This window comes from Larimichthys crocea, chromosome XIII, assembly GCF_000972845.2.
Source record: "Larimichthys crocea isolate SSNF chromosome XIII, L_crocea_2.0, whole genome shotgun sequence".
NCBI lineage: Eukaryota > Metazoa > Chordata > Actinopteri > Sciaenidae > Larimichthys > Larimichthys crocea.
Window position 1 is genome coordinate 28,860,747 of NC_040023.1, and position 15,151 is coordinate 28,875,897.

Consider the following 15,151-nt stretch of genomic DNA (forward strand, 5'->3'; position numbering starts at 1 on the left):
GGATGCATTCAGTTCAAGCTCAGTGCCTGCCGTCCTGACAGGTGATTAATGTGAAAGCTGTTGAATAAGATGATAAATCTACATATTAGACGCCTGGCTGTGGTGTACACGATAGTACAAGCAGCTCCGGCTCCATCACAGATGAGCTACCTTGCTGGTCATATTCCCGAAGGACAGGGCAAATGTTATGTTGATGAGGGAGATGTGTTGAGCTGCATGTTCAGTGTGCATGTAAGTATGGTGTGTTTGTGTGTGCAGCATTGGGTGCATTATTGTGGAATAATGAAAACAGAGGAGCACCTTGCATGTTATAATGTGCACCCGTCAACTGAAGGGCTGTTAGAGGTGCAGCTGCTCCATTAGTGTGATAGAGGTGAGCAGCGGTAATAAGGCATCAGTCGGTGGTGATCATGAAGGAGACTGCATTATGACGGTGCAGCAGACACAAGTAGCATCATCTAGACGCCATACCACCCCAGTGCGCCCATATGCTATGGTGCCTGTCATTTTAAAATCATTCAGTGTATCAAAAAAACGAAAACAAAGTCCTGAGCCATGTATTGTAGATTGTTGCCATTGTAGTTTTTAGTTGTGATCAAAAAGTAGTACTGGAAATGTATAATATATAGGATTTTTAGCAGCTTTGTGTAAATCTAAAAATATCTCTGCCTGCAAAGCCTCCCAAGGTTAAAGCTTAAATTTTCTGGAAGCTGTCAGATTGTGTTGTGATAGAGATCCAGTGCAGCATGGAAAGAGACAAAAAGTGAGAGTTCAAGTGTTTTGTTCACATCACATCACATCACATCACATAATCGCATCAGTAAACAGACTTACCCTCACCTTACTGAAGACACATGCTGTTCTTTGGGGGACAGTTCACCAGAGAGTCGGCAGGGAACGTTTTAGAGTTCAGAATTTCTTCATTTACCTTACAGGTATCTTTCCTTACAACTCTCCAAAAATCCCCAGGCAAATAATTATAGATACATAAATACATATATACATACATGAAACATTTATTTTAAGACGTATGCAGGTGCTCCATGTGTACAATAAATAAATAAGAATGGGGTTCATTTAAATGAGATTTCTCATGATACTGACCTATCACTGGAGCACAGCATTCAGCAGGTTGACTCTTGCCACCTCATTTGGCCATAGAGCATTTTTTTTATGCAGACTTGACACTCAGATGGCCGCAGACGACACACAGATGGCATCCTCAGGACCTTTGTACCCTGAATGGATGACCCAGGCAGACCTTCCTCTCAGACCCTAGCAACTAAGGCACTAATCTGGAACCAAAACAACTTGATTGGTAGTACTTTGGTGGGTTCAAATGTGAGAGGTTTTTGCTGTGCCTGGATCTAATGATCTGAGTGGCCATCTGAGTTCAGACACCCATCTTACTGACATTGAAAATGAATAAACACTTCTCCCAACATCAGACCATCTGAGGCTTACATTAGTAAAAGCCTATCATCAGCAAAACATGTCATGAGCCCCTGTGAAGCATCAGATGGTTGCCCCTAAACAGAAACAACAATGCTGGCCAGGCACTGGTGCTGGCTCACAGAACATCACCGGGTTGCCTGAAACATCTGGCACTAGTGACCAATCCAAACCGAAATTAGTCCACTTGGCTGAACCTTGCCAGACATGGAGGCTGTCTTTGCTCAGCCAAGGGGGATCTTTTTGTTCTGATCACTTGTAGACCAGCCTGGTCCCCAGAGAACAAACCCTACAGTTACTGAACCAGGACCAAAATGCTAGTACTGTCAATATACCTGAAACAATGTAGTGCATGCAGTGGACAGTTTGATACTTTTGTTTGGATGCTTTCTGTTTTGGCTGGGAAACAAATGCTCTGTGCTCCAATAAACATGTTGATGTTGTCCTGATCCCAAACCTCAGGCTGCTCACTCCCCTCATAACCTCACAGATGTAATTACATCAGCTGCTAAAATGCTACCTCTATCCAGATTTGTGTTATTTAGAGATTAGATTCAATCACTTCTGTAATAACATTCTAAAAAAAATGACATTCTTGATACATTCTGCTTGATTGTGCTTGACAGGATATTATACAGACAATATGCAAGTAAGGCAGGAGGGCGCCTTAGGCACAGTCTAGACCTGATCAGTATGGAAAGTGTAATGAATTAACTTTTGTCATGATTTGGCGCTATATAAATAAAAATGAATTGATTCCAATATAATTACATAAAAAAGAACCAGCAGAGGCACATTTGGATGCCATTTGATGGCTATAATTGTATAATCTATTAGTCACCTGGAGAAATTTTAACAGTTCAGCTCATTCTGGGGACAGTCCAACAGCAGCACACATGAACTTTTGTTTTTCAAGGAATATGTCAAGGGAGAACAGGTTTTTATCCACCAATAAACCACCAACAGCCGCGCTACCATTACAGACCCCAAAAACAGGCAGCGCTGGGATTTGAACCCAAGATCTCCTGTTTACGAGACAGGAACTATGACCATCTAAGCCACGGCGCCATTGATTGCAAATGTTTTAGCGTTTCAAGTAAACATTTGAATGAAATGAGCATTCACACAAATGAACCACATTAGTCAACTGGAGAAATTTCAGCAGTGCAGCTCATTCTGGGTACAGTCCAACAGCAGCTCACATGACCTTTTGTTTCTCAAGGGAGAACAGGCGTTCATCGTCAGTGAGTGGGCTTGAACCACCAACCTCTTGTTAACAGCTGAGCGCGCTGGCCGATTGGGCCACAGAGACGTAAATGTTTCCTGCATTGACTGACCAAATTAACTGTTTCTCCAGTCGGTTCCATTGAACTTGAAAAGTGAGAGGTCAGGGTCAACAAAACAGTCAAAAAAGATTTCATGGACTTGCTGCTTTAGAGGAATCACGATTGCTTAGCAGTGGCTTAGCTAGACATTTTTAAATTGATTTGGTTGCACTCGATGTGAGAGTGCTTTCCATTGTCGGGAATGGCGCACTACCATAACAGACCCCAAAAACAGGCACCGCTGGGATTTGAACGCAGGATCTCCTGTTTACTAGACAGGGACTTTAACCATCTAAGCCACGGCGCCATTGATTGCCATTTTTTTAACGTTTCAAGTAAACATTTGAATGAAATGAAATTAGCATTCAAACAAAAGAACCAGCAGGGACCAGTCAGGGTCAACAAAACAGTTCCAAAAGATTTCATGGACTTGCTGCTTTAGAGGAATCACGATTGCTTAGCAGTGGCTTGGCTCAACATTTTTGATTTGGTTGCACTCGATGTGAGAGTGCTTTCCATCGTCGGCAATGGCGCACTACCATAACCGACGTCAAAAACAGGTACCGCTGGGATTTGAACACAGGATCTCCTCTTTACAAGACAGGCACTATAACTATCTAAGCCACGGCACCATTGATTACAAGTGTTTTAGCGTTTCAAGTAAACATTTGAATGAACTGAAATTAGCATTCACACAAAAGAACCAGCAGGGACCAGTCAGGGTCAACAAAACAGTTCAAAAAGATTTCATGGACTTGCTGCTTTAGAGGTATCACGATTGCTTAGCAGTGGCTTGGCTCGACATTTTTAAGTTGACTTGGTTGCACTCGATGTGAGAATGCTTTCCATCGTCGGGAATGGCGCACTACCATAACCAACGTCAAAAAAAAGGCACAGCTGGGATTTGAACGCAGGATCTCCTCTTTACAAGAAAGGCACTTGAACCAGCTAAGCCACGGCGCCATTGATTGCAAATGTTTCAGCGTTTCAGGTAAACATTTGAATGAAATGAAATTAGCATTCACACAAAAGAGCCAGGATGCCAATAACTATATAATCTATTAGCTACCTGGAGAAATTTCAGCAGTGGAGCTCATTCTGGGTACAGTCCAACAGCCGCTCACATGACCTTTTGTTTCTCAGGGGAGAACAGGTGTTCATCGTTACTGGGTCGGCTTGAACCACCAACCTCTCGGTTAACAGTCGAGCATGCTGGCCGATTGCGCCACACGGGCATGTGGCCGATTGCGCCACGAGACATACCTGTTTCTGCCTTGTTTTCCTACCAAATGAACTATTTGTGCAGTCGGTTCCATTGAACTTGAAAAGTGAGAGGTCAGGGTCAACAAAACAGTTCAAAAATATTTCATGGACTTGCTGCTTTAGGGGAATCACGATTGCTTAGCAGTGGCTTGGCTCGACATTTTTAAGTTGACTTGGTTGCACTCGATGTGAGAGTGCTTTCCATCGTCGGCAATGGCACGCTACCATAACAGACCCCGAAAACAGGCACCGCTGGGATTTGAACCCAGGATCTCCTGTTTACAAGACAGGCACTTTAACCATCTAAGCCACGGCCATTGATTGCCTTTTTATTCTTTTGAGTTTCAGTAACTTTGAATGAAATAAATTAGCATTCACACAAAACAACCAGCTGGGACCAGTTAGGTCAACAAAACAGTTCAAAGATTTCATGGACTTGCTGCTTTAGAGGAATCACGATTGCTTAGCAGTGGCTTGGCTCGACATTTTTAAGTTGACTTGGTTGCACTCGATGCGAGAGTGCTTTTCATCGTCGGGAATGGCGCGCTACCATAACCGGCGTCAAAAATAGGCACGCTGGGGTTGCACGCAGGATCTCCTGTTTACAAGACAGGCACTATAACCATCTAAGCCACGGTACCATTGATTGCCATTTTTTTTAGAGTTTCAAGTAAACATTTGAATGAAATGAAATTAGCATTCCACAAAAACAACCACCTTAGAATGCCAATAATGTATAATCATTAGTCACGCGAGAATTTAACAGGTCAGCTCATTCTGAGCTCATTGAACTTGAAAAGTGAGAGGTCAGGAACCCAGGATCTCCTGTTTAATAGACAGGCACTTTAACCATCTAAGCCATGGCGCCATTGATTTCCTTTTTTTTAGAGTTTCAAGTAAACATTTGAATGAAATGAAATTAGCATTCACACAAAACAACCAGCTGGGACCAGTCAGGGTCAACAAAACAGTTCAAAAATATTTCATGGACTTGCTGCTTTAGGGAACACGATTGCTTAGCAGTGGCTTGGCTCGACATTTTTAAGTTGACTTGGTTGCACTCGATGTGAGAGTGCTTTCCATCGTCGGCAATGGCACGCTACCAGAACAGACCCCAAAAAAAAGGCACCACTGGGATTTGAACCCAGGATCTCCTGTTTACAAGACAGGCATCTTAACCATCTAAGCCAGGACGCCATTGATTGCTTTTTTTAGAGTCTCAAGTAAACATTTGAATGAAATGAAATTAGAATTCACACAAAACAACCAGCTGGGACCAGTCAGGGTCAACAAAACAGTTCAAAAAGATTTCATGGACTTGCTGCTTTAGAGGAATCACGATTGCTTAGGAGTGGCTTGCTCACATTTTTAAGTTGACTTGGTTGCACTCGATGTGAGAGTGCTTTCCATCGTCGGCAATGGCACGCTACCATAACAGACCCCGAAAACAGGCACCGCTGGGATTTGAACCCAGGATCTCCTGTTTACAAGACAGGCACTTTAACCATCTAAGCCACGGCGCCATTGATTGCCATTCTTTTTAGAGTTTCAAGTAAACATTTGAATGAAATGAAATTAGCATTCACACAAAACAACCAGCTGGGACCAGTCAGGGTCAACAAAACAGTTCAAAAAGATTTCATGGACTTGCTGCTTTAGAGGAATCACGATTGCTTAGCAGTGGCTTGGCTCGACATTTTTAAGTTGACTTGGTTGCACTCGATGTGAGAGTGCTTTCCATCGTCGGCAATGGCACGCTACCAGAACAGACCCCAAAACAGGCACCCTGGGATTTGAACCCAGGATCTCTGTTTACAAGACAGGCATTTAACCATCTAAGCCAGGAAGTCTCAAGTAAACATTTGAATGAAATGAAATTAGCATTCACACAAAACAACCAGCAAGGACCAGTCAGGGTCAACAAAACAGTTCAAAAAGATTTCATGGACTTGCTGCTTTAGAGGAATCACGATTGCTTAGGAGTGGCTTGGCTCGACATTTTTAAGTTGATTTGGTTGCACTCGATGTGAGAGTGCTTTCCATCGTCTGCAATGGCATGCTACCATAACAGACCTTATAAAAAGGCACCGCTGGGATTTGAACCCAGGATCTCCTGTTTACTAGACAGGCACTTTAACCATCTAAGCCACGGCGCCATTGATTTTGATTATTTTAGAGTTTCAAGTAAACATTTGAATGAAATGAAATTAGCATTCACACAAAACAACCAGCTGGGACCAGTCAGGGTCAACAAAACAGTTCAAAAATATTTCATGGACTTGCTGCTTTAGAGGAATCACGATTGCTTAGCAGTGGCTTGGCTCGACATTTTTAAGTTGACTTGGTTGCACTCGATGTGAGAGTGCTTTCCATCGTCGGCAATGGCACGCTACCATAACAGACCCCAAAAACAGGCACCGCTGGGATTTGAACCCAGGATCTCCTGTTTACAAGACAGGCACTATAACCATCTAAGCCACGGTACCATTGATTGCCGTTTTTTTTAGAGTTTCAAGTAAACATTTGAATGAAGTGAAATTAGCATTCAAACCAAACAACCACATTAGAATGTCAATAACTGTATAAACAATTAGTCACCTGGAGAAATTTTAGCAGTTCAGCTCATTCTGGGTACAGTCCAACAGCCGCTCACATGACCTTTTGTTACTCAAGGGAGAACAGGCGTTCATCGTCCCTGGGTGGGCTTGAACCACCAACCTCTCAGTTAACAGCCGAGCTGCTTTGTTTTCCTACCAAATTAACTGTTTCTCCAGTCGGTTCCATTGAACTTAAAAAGTGAGAGGTCAGGGTCAACAAAACAGTTCAAAAAGATTTCATGGACTTGCTGCTTTAGAGGAATCACGATTGCTTAGCAGTGGCTTGGCTCGACATTTTTAAGTTGACTTGGTTGCACTCGATGTGAGAGTGCTTTCCATCGGCGGGAATGGCACGCTACCATAACCGACGTCAAAAACAGGCACCGCTGGGATTTGAACCCAGGATCTCCTGTTTACTAGACAGGCACTTTAACCATCTAAGCCACAGCGCCATTGATTGCCAGTGTTTTAGAGTTTCAAGTAAACATTTGCATAAAATGAAATTAGCATTCAAACAAAAGAACCAGCAAGGACCAGTCAGGGTCAACAAAACAGTTCAAAAAGATTTCATGGACTTGCTGCTTTAGAGGAATCACGATTGCTTAGCAGTGGCTTGGCTCGACATTTTTAAGTTGACTTGGTTGCACTCGATGTGAGAGTGCTTTCCATCGTCGGCAATGGCACGCTACCATAACAGACCCCAAAAACAGGCACCGCTGGGATTTGAACCCAGGATCTCCTGTTTACTAGACAGGCACTATAACCATCTAAGCCACGGTACCATTGATTGCCATTTTTTTTAGAGTTTCAAGTAAACATTTGAATGAAGTGAAATTAGCATTCACACAAAACAACCACATTAGAATGCCAATAAGTGTATAATCTATTAGTCACCTGGAGAAATTTTAGCAGGTCAGCTCATTCTGGGTACAGTCCAACAGCCGCCACCAACCTCTCGGTTAACAGCCGAGAGCGCTGGCCGATTGCGCCACAGAGACGTACCTGTTTCCTGCCTTGTTTTCCTACCAAATTAACTATTTGTGCAGTCGGTTCCATTGAACTTGAAAAGTGAGAGGTCAGGGTCAACAAAACAGTTCAAAAAGATTTCATGGACTTGCTGCTTTAGAGGAATCACGATTGCTTAGCAGTGGCTTGGCTCGACATTTTTAAGTTGAGTTGGTTGCAGTCGATGTGAGAGTGCCTTCCATTGTCGGCAATGGCGTGCTACCATAACAGACCCCAAGAACCGGTATTTGAACTTAGGATTTCCTGTTTACGAGACAGGTACTATCTAGTCTAACCATCTAAGCCACGGCGCCGTTGATTGCCAGTGTTTTAGAGTTTCAAGTAAACATTTGCATGAAATGAAATTAGCATTCACACAAAAGAACCAGCAGAAGCACATTTGGATGCCATGTGATGGCTATAAACGTAGAATCTATTACTCACCTGGAGAAATTTGAGCAGTTCAGCTCATTCTGGGTACAGTCCATCAGCAGCTCACATGAGCTTTTGTTTCTCAAGGAACATGTCAAGGGAGAACAGGGTTTCATCGTCCCTGGGTGGACTTGAATAAAGCAATCTCTGCTTTCTTCTGCATTGATTTCCCACCAAATTTGCTCTGTTTCTCTAGTTGGTTCCATTGAGGATTCTTGGAATCATCATTGAAATAGCATTATCACAGTAAGTATGTTCAAGTATGTTCAGTACTGAACATTGAAAAACTCCATGTTTTCACCAGTGCATGAGCACCTGAAGAAACAGTTATTATAGCTTTGTAATTCAAGTCGAAAACAACATTGCATTGTTGGAATAATCATAACTAAAATCATTAATAATTAATGATACGTCTTCAAAGTACAACCGTAAAATGTTTTGTCTTTTCAAATGATGTATCCTGCAGTATTTACCTTGGTCAAAAATCAAAGAAAGTGTTTGCTGTATTTTAGTGTATACTGGAGAGAAAACTTAGGTCAGGCTACATTAGAAAAGAATGCAAAAATCAAAAAGTTTAAAAACTTTTTTTTTTTTATCATTGTACGATTGTTACATAAATATAATTCTCCTCTCAGTTTGCATCTCCACAGGGAAGTCAGATCAAAGGGTTATTTGCAGAGCAGCAAGAAGAGCCTCAGCGCTTTGCTCAAGGGCATGTCAACAGGGGGGGTGCCCACTGCTATGGGGCAGCTCAGTTCAGGTCTTGACACACAAATCATGTACCTGTTGTCTCTAAACATATGTAAAGAACATAAAATGGCTTAGAAGAGTTTAATTCTGCACCTTACTGTTCAGAAAACTGGATCGCTTGAATTTGAATAAACTAATATATTAAAACAGGGCAGCAGCATGTCTTTCCCTCTGTTTATTGCATGGTGTGTGGGAGGTGGACAAAATGTCTGTAGGAGGATAGAGTTGAAGAGCAGCTATCACCCTGTGCATACATAAAGCATCTATGTACCATTTTCTTCTCCTCATGCCCCCTGCTGGGGAAATTTCCTGCATCTGACACACCTTTTAATGCCCACTTTTCCTTGATATGTTATGGTATAGCATCACATTGGTTGGTTGTGTAAGGACAATGCAAAATAAATACATATCTCCAGACATTTGGAGCTGCTGTGGTTGTCTGCTGTGGCTTGGGAGGCTCCCTCCTGCCATCCACTCTTATTAGGGGAGAAAAAAAGTGCTCTGTATAATTGCCGATGGTAAAAGAGAGTAAGCAACAGAGAATACTCCCTTGAGGGCTTCCTTACCCTGTCTAGATGACAGAGGACAGTACATGGCCTTGCCTGAAGCTGGGCCTCAGAGCTTTTGATTGATTTGTGAGCTCTCTATAATGTAACTGTGACTCAATCTGTCTTCAGTACATAAACTCTTCTTCTGGTGTCTAATACTAATTAATTAACTACTTATTAATTAATCAGTCTCTGCTATATTTTCTGCTCATGATCAGAATCACTTTTACTGGACAGGTATGTGCACACATATAAGGAATTTAGGTATGTATGTGGTTGCTTTATCTCTATGAGGTAGACAGTATATGTATGCACAGCGTGCATAAATTGTGGATGAGTGATAGTATTTACATGCACATGTGCCTTTACACAACAAAACTGAGTTTAAATAACAAAAACAAATAATTTACAGGTGTAATGGCTCGTGTTTAGTACTAGTTAGCTAATGTCACTATGCAGACATGATGGTAAACATAGCTGCTTAAATCTACTTCATAATGTTTCCAAAAAAGAAGTAAAAAATATTTTTATCTTCTTTTTTGGAAACATTATGAATGAGTGAGTAATTTGATGTTTTTTTTTTTGTTTGTTTTTTTTAGTCAGTTTCTGGATTAATGCAGACAGATCTGCACAAACTCCTCAGGCATCATTTTATAGACAACAAAGCATTCCTATTTGGGTCTTCCTTTTAAAACGTGAATAGGACTGTCTACTCTGGTCTGGTTATGACATGGGGTTGATCCCATTTGGACCAGCTCTTGACCCAAGCTGGACTGGACCAGGACCTTGGAAATGGCTTCAATTCAGCTGAGGTGGTCTGGACGGGAATGCCGATATTGCCCTGCTTTGACTTTCAGAAAGGCAGGAGCAATGATCATCCAGTTTTAATATGCTGGAGATGTACTGAGAGCTCCCAACCTGTATAATAAAGATGAAAAAAGACTGGTTGGGAATAGGGGTTGGGATGTGGGGGTCGTGGTTGGGGTGGGCTGACACAGCTTCTGGGCCAGATGATAGAGCTATAATTTCCTTCTCAGCAATGATAACAGTGGATACCTGCCAAAGCATGGAAGCAGAGGGCTGATAATAGTAAGACTGCTTGAATATTTAAAGGTCCTTTTTTTCAGCAGAAGATATAAGGTAAAGAATGAATAAATCCCAGGACACAATGTTTTTTTTCTGCTTAGATTTTAGCCATCATTTGGCTGCTATTCTTGAGGTTCAGGAGTTAACCGTTCAAAAGAAAAACACCATAATAGTCTGATGGTGTCAATTCATTCCTTTTCTACTAAATTTCAGGAATATTAGACATAGTGTACATTTTTATTATATAGTATTTATTTATATAGTACTGCACTTCTCAAAGTATTTCCAACCACCAGTCCCCCACCTTATCACGAAGGATATTGGTGATCAAACACAATTACTTTAACGGATGATTGCACAGTATATGTCATTTATACTGAGATATCACTGTATATCAATGATGTAGTACATTTTATGTCAAATCAGTTCAGAAACTATCAATATCCTTGATTTGCAATGGTATGGTAAAATATCTGCAAATCTGAAGAGCTGCGTGTGAAGTGCATTGGCTCTGGCCACAACAATCTTGGTAGTCGTGCGTCCACTAGGGAGTGGAAGTTTAGCAGTTATTTAAGTTTGTTTGTGATCTGATTATGTAGGAGGCAATCTAGGTTTTATGGTAAACAAAAGTGTTTATACGATGAATTTAGATTATTATTTAAGAAGTAGTTGTATGTATGTAAGGTAGTAGCAGTGATAGCAGTGATGCCTGCTGAGAAGAATCAATTTAATCAGTTGCGTTTTGGTTGTTGAGGTGAGAGGACATCAGGTGTAGCTATGGGCATGTGATGTTTAATTTATTTATTTTTTCCTAAATACTTTCATTTACACATTTTGTTTCATTTGGACAAAGTTGCTCACATCTGTCTTCTACTACAGCCAGCTCTAGTCAGACCTTCCCTACAGACATAATTTATTGTTATACTGAATAAAAGAACTTCATCCTTCACCATCAACACTGATGTCCCATCACGTAAAGATATTAATAAATCATTTTATAAATCCCATCCCATCTTTACAGGTACAAAACATCAAGATGTGAACACAGCAACACACGCCATGGCTCAACTTGCAATAGCCAGTAATGGTCTCCGGATGTTGGCTTCCAAAATACAAAAAATAAATTAAATATTCAAGGTCAGTACTTTCATTTTTAATACCTGGAAATCAAACTGTTTGGGCTTCACACACCACTGAACAGCTTCCAACGCTGTACCCAGTTTTCTTTAATAAATTAGCATTGCTCTGTGGTCACAATAGTGTCCAGGAACAGTAATTCTTCCTTTATCACTCTGAATTAGTATTCTTGTCTATTCTTGTGGAATGCAAAACTACAAGTGGTAGTATTACCGTAATAACTATAAATTAATTATTTTTAACTCAAAATATGTTCCCTATTCTAAAGTGGGGTCTTGTTCATATTTAATTCACAAGTAGTTTGACCCTTATTAACCCTCATTTGTTCTCTATACTAAAGTTGTAGACTCTTCACATTCAGTTAAGTCATTCAAGCATACAACTAGCAGTTAGAAGATAGTTAGTACAAGTACAAGTACAGTTATTGTAAACTGTAAACAGTCAAGCCATGCATGAATCTCAACAGAAATAAATACAAAGATTCAGGTCAATGCACAGCATACAGTAATCAGCAAACAGTTTTAAAAGAAGGAGAAAAAAAGTAGTCCAGATTGAAGACAAAGTCAAACAACAAAACAACTGGCAGGATTAGCTTGACATTTCCTAAACGTTTTTAAAACAAGCCTTTTCTTTAACTGTTTTTAAACAACTAGTTTTAAAAGTGGTAAACTGGTAAACAGGTTCAACCCTTTATTAGCAAAGGGAGGAGTGTTCCGCTTGATTTCATATTCTCTATTATGGTTCGTTTTTCTGGGGTTATGTTATGTACGCATTTCCTGGCAAAGGTCAGGAGGGTCTCAACTGCACGGTCGAATTTCCAGGATGCAAATTTTTCTGGGTCCACATATTTCAATTCTGCAATCAGCGTTGTCATCTTGACTGTGCCTCTGTCCACACCATTGATGCGGAAAGCTGCAGTCATTGTTCGGACCTGGGAAAAAGTTTTCAGAACTTTTTTGTATCGCTGGATGACCTTTGCTGGCCCCTTGACTGACCCAAAAGTCTGCATTGATGACAACAGTCTATCAAGCATACTCTATGTTTTGTTCAGAACAATACCCAAGACTTTTATCTGTCTTTTCTTTTCATGGCAGCTAATCGGTCACTGGGCAGGAAGTTCAAGTAAACACAATCTCACCTCTCACGTGAGATCGCCCAGGGTGAGCCTGAGTTGCAGGTGAGGGTTTGAGTGACCTAGTGCGATGACACTTTCCATGTCACTGGGGTTTATCATCATTTTCCAAAGTAAAGGCTTTTTGTTGAGCTTTCATAAAGAATAGGACAGAAGAGACATTGATCAGTTTGTGTTGAGACATTAGGTCACATATAACTCAATTGTGTAACAAAATTGTAAATTTCTCCAAACACAAAAAAATCTCACTCTTCTTCAAGGTCCTTGATCATCCTTTCCTTCCAGAGAATCTTTTCTTCCAGAAAATCAACTTTGTAGACTGATCCTTGATAAACATTAGAAGTACAGTACGGGCATCACTTCAGTGAAATGTTTATTTGAATATAACCAATAAAACACCAGAAAATATGATGCCATTACCTGATACGAGGCCGCTACAGCTGGGTGCCTGACGTTCATTATCTTCAGAACCTACAGTAGAAGCCCAACATATTAATTTAAGATTCAGAATGTTTATATTACATTATGATAGCTTGTCAAGTAGGTTCTACACAGAACAAACAGACCATTACCTACCTGGCTTATGTGGCTCATCGCTAGTCCTCTCTTTTAGTCATCAACTTATCTTTGGGGAATGTTGTCTTCTTCTTTGTCTTGGGCTACATAAAAAATATAGTTTGAGAAACTTAGGCTAACTTACAAAGTTAACATAAATACTACAGTTAATTTACCTAAATAATTAAGCTAACACAAGTATTCCTGTAGCTAAAAAAAAAGTGAAACTAATTAACTACGTAGCATATTTAGACACGTAGAAGGATATTTAGAAGAACATACACCGGGAAACTGGCCAAATCTGAGCAGGTAAACAAAGTCTGGCTTGCTTCTGAAACGCTCCCAGTGGGGTTTGAAGTCACGTGCAGAACGGACCAAAACCGCGGCACATACGCGATGTGCCAGAGACGTGTGTGCTCTCTCTCTCTCTCTCTCTCTCTCTCTCTCTCTCTCTCTCACACACACACACACACACACACACACACACACACGTTGCCCCCCATGTTCCTAATAAACAGAGATTGTACAGTGGTCAGTGCCCCTCCCCCTTTCCCAAAGGGTCTCGCCACAGTCTCAGGAGGGGGAAGGACCACGGGGGTCAGGTGGGGCATCGTGACACTGTGTATCCCCACAGGGGAGCTTAAGTGTGGGTGAGAGCAGCAGAAAGACTGGGCCAGAGCATAATGTGTCATTGTCGCACCAGTACCGTCACTAAATAATGCGTTTCTGCCCAACACTGCCTTTGCTTAACAATTTACCATGAAATAAACAAGACCACAGTTTATGGCATGAGGTCCATTAACCTTGATTTTGATCACAGGGTATGCCGTGATTCATGCCATAAAAGATCGTTCTCCAGGACAGTCCGAAGTGGCAAAGCTACAACGAAGTGAATGAGAAGAAGAGGCAAACAGACCATTGGAAGAAGAGGGGAAGTTGATCTGATAGATGAGAGCTAATTTGGTCATAAAAGGAAGGTAGGCTATGCATACCACTTGCGCTCAAATATTGCTACACTGATCTGTTTCAGAAGTATTGACCTGTATGATGTCATTAGATAGCAACAATGATGATCGATTATGCATGATTATTTGAATGACGGGTAAGCAACAGGAGTTCCTGGGTTTTTGTAATGCTGGACATTAAGGAGAACAGGAGAAGACCCGTGTTCAAGATAGTTCCTCACCGTTCAGCCAATCATCTCCTCCCTCCAATAAAAAAGCACGTTCAACAGGGAAGCTCCATCATTTTAGATGGATGGAGATCATATCGTCTTCAGGATGAATGTTACAATCATCTGACTGTTAACCACCAAGAACGTTTTGTTGACCCTATGACAGGTGCACATACACAAAGTCTTGAGCGACTTTGGGGCATTTGCAAATAAACTATATGGAGATTAAGAGGAAACCGCATACAGAATTTATTAAAAGATCACTTGGACTTTAAATGAGTCACAATACCAAGCTTCCTTGCAACTTGTTTAAATATTCCTGATATTTATAGATAAATAGAATATATCCCTGACTTTGTATTACATTTGTATTTGTATGCTGGAATGACTTAACTAAATGTGAAGAGTCTGCAACTTTAGTATAGCGAACAAATGAGGGTTAATAAGGATCAAACTACTTGTGAATTAAATATGAACAAGACCCCACTTTAGAATAGGGAACATATTTTGAGTTAAAAATAATTCATTTATAGTTATTACGGTAATACTACCACTTGTAGTTTTGCATTCCACAAGAATAGACTATACTAATTCAGAGTGGTAAAGGAAGAATTACTATTCTTGTGCTACTGTCCCTTTACAAGGCCCCAATAACCCACTGGTTATTCACATCATTATTCAGAAACAACAATGCA

General features: G+C 40.9%; 9 non-coding genes across 9 annotated transcripts; all 9 read right to left on the minus strand.

Annotated features, from left to right (window-relative positions):
• Nucleotides 1-2,446: 2,446 nt before the first annotated feature.
• Nucleotides 2,447-2,520, minus strand: trnat-cgu (transfer RNA threonine (anticodon CGU)). Its single transcript has one exon. It is a non-coding gene; the product is annotated as a tRNA-Thr (tRNA).
• Nucleotides 2,521-3,010: 490 nt separating this feature from the next.
• trnat-agu (transfer RNA threonine (anticodon AGU)) lies at nucleotides 3,011-3,084 on the minus strand. Its single transcript has one exon. It is a non-coding gene; the product is annotated as a tRNA-Thr (tRNA).
• A 1,200-nt stretch (nucleotides 3,085-4,284) lies between these two features.
• trnat-ugu (transfer RNA threonine (anticodon UGU)) lies at nucleotides 4,285-4,356 on the minus strand. Its single transcript has one exon. It is a non-coding gene; the product is annotated as a tRNA-Thr (tRNA).
• An 807-nt stretch (nucleotides 4,357-5,163) lies between these two features.
• On the minus strand, nucleotides 5,164-5,237 carry trnat-ugu (transfer RNA threonine (anticodon UGU)). The gene has a single exon. It is a non-coding gene; the product is annotated as a tRNA-Thr (tRNA).
• A 252-nt stretch (nucleotides 5,238-5,489) lies between these two features.
• Nucleotides 5,490-5,563, minus strand: trnat-ugu (transfer RNA threonine (anticodon UGU)). The gene has a single exon. It is a non-coding gene; the product is annotated as a tRNA-Thr (tRNA).
• Nucleotides 5,564-6,122: 559 nt separating this feature from the next.
• On the minus strand, nucleotides 6,123-6,196 carry trnat-agu (transfer RNA threonine (anticodon AGU)). The gene has a single exon. It is a non-coding gene; the product is annotated as a tRNA-Thr (tRNA).
• A 256-nt stretch (nucleotides 6,197-6,452) lies between these two features.
• Nucleotides 6,453-6,526, minus strand: trnat-ugu (transfer RNA threonine (anticodon UGU)). Its single transcript has one exon. It is a non-coding gene; the product is annotated as a tRNA-Thr (tRNA).
• Nucleotides 6,527-7,015: 489 nt separating this feature from the next.
• trnat-agu (transfer RNA threonine (anticodon AGU)) lies at nucleotides 7,016-7,089 on the minus strand. The gene has a single exon. It is a non-coding gene; the product is annotated as a tRNA-Thr (tRNA).
• A 256-nt stretch (nucleotides 7,090-7,345) lies between these two features.
• trnat-agu (transfer RNA threonine (anticodon AGU)) lies at nucleotides 7,346-7,419 on the minus strand. The gene has a single exon. It is a non-coding gene; the product is annotated as a tRNA-Thr (tRNA).
• Between the last annotated feature and the right edge of the window lie 7,732 nt (nucleotides 7,420-15,151).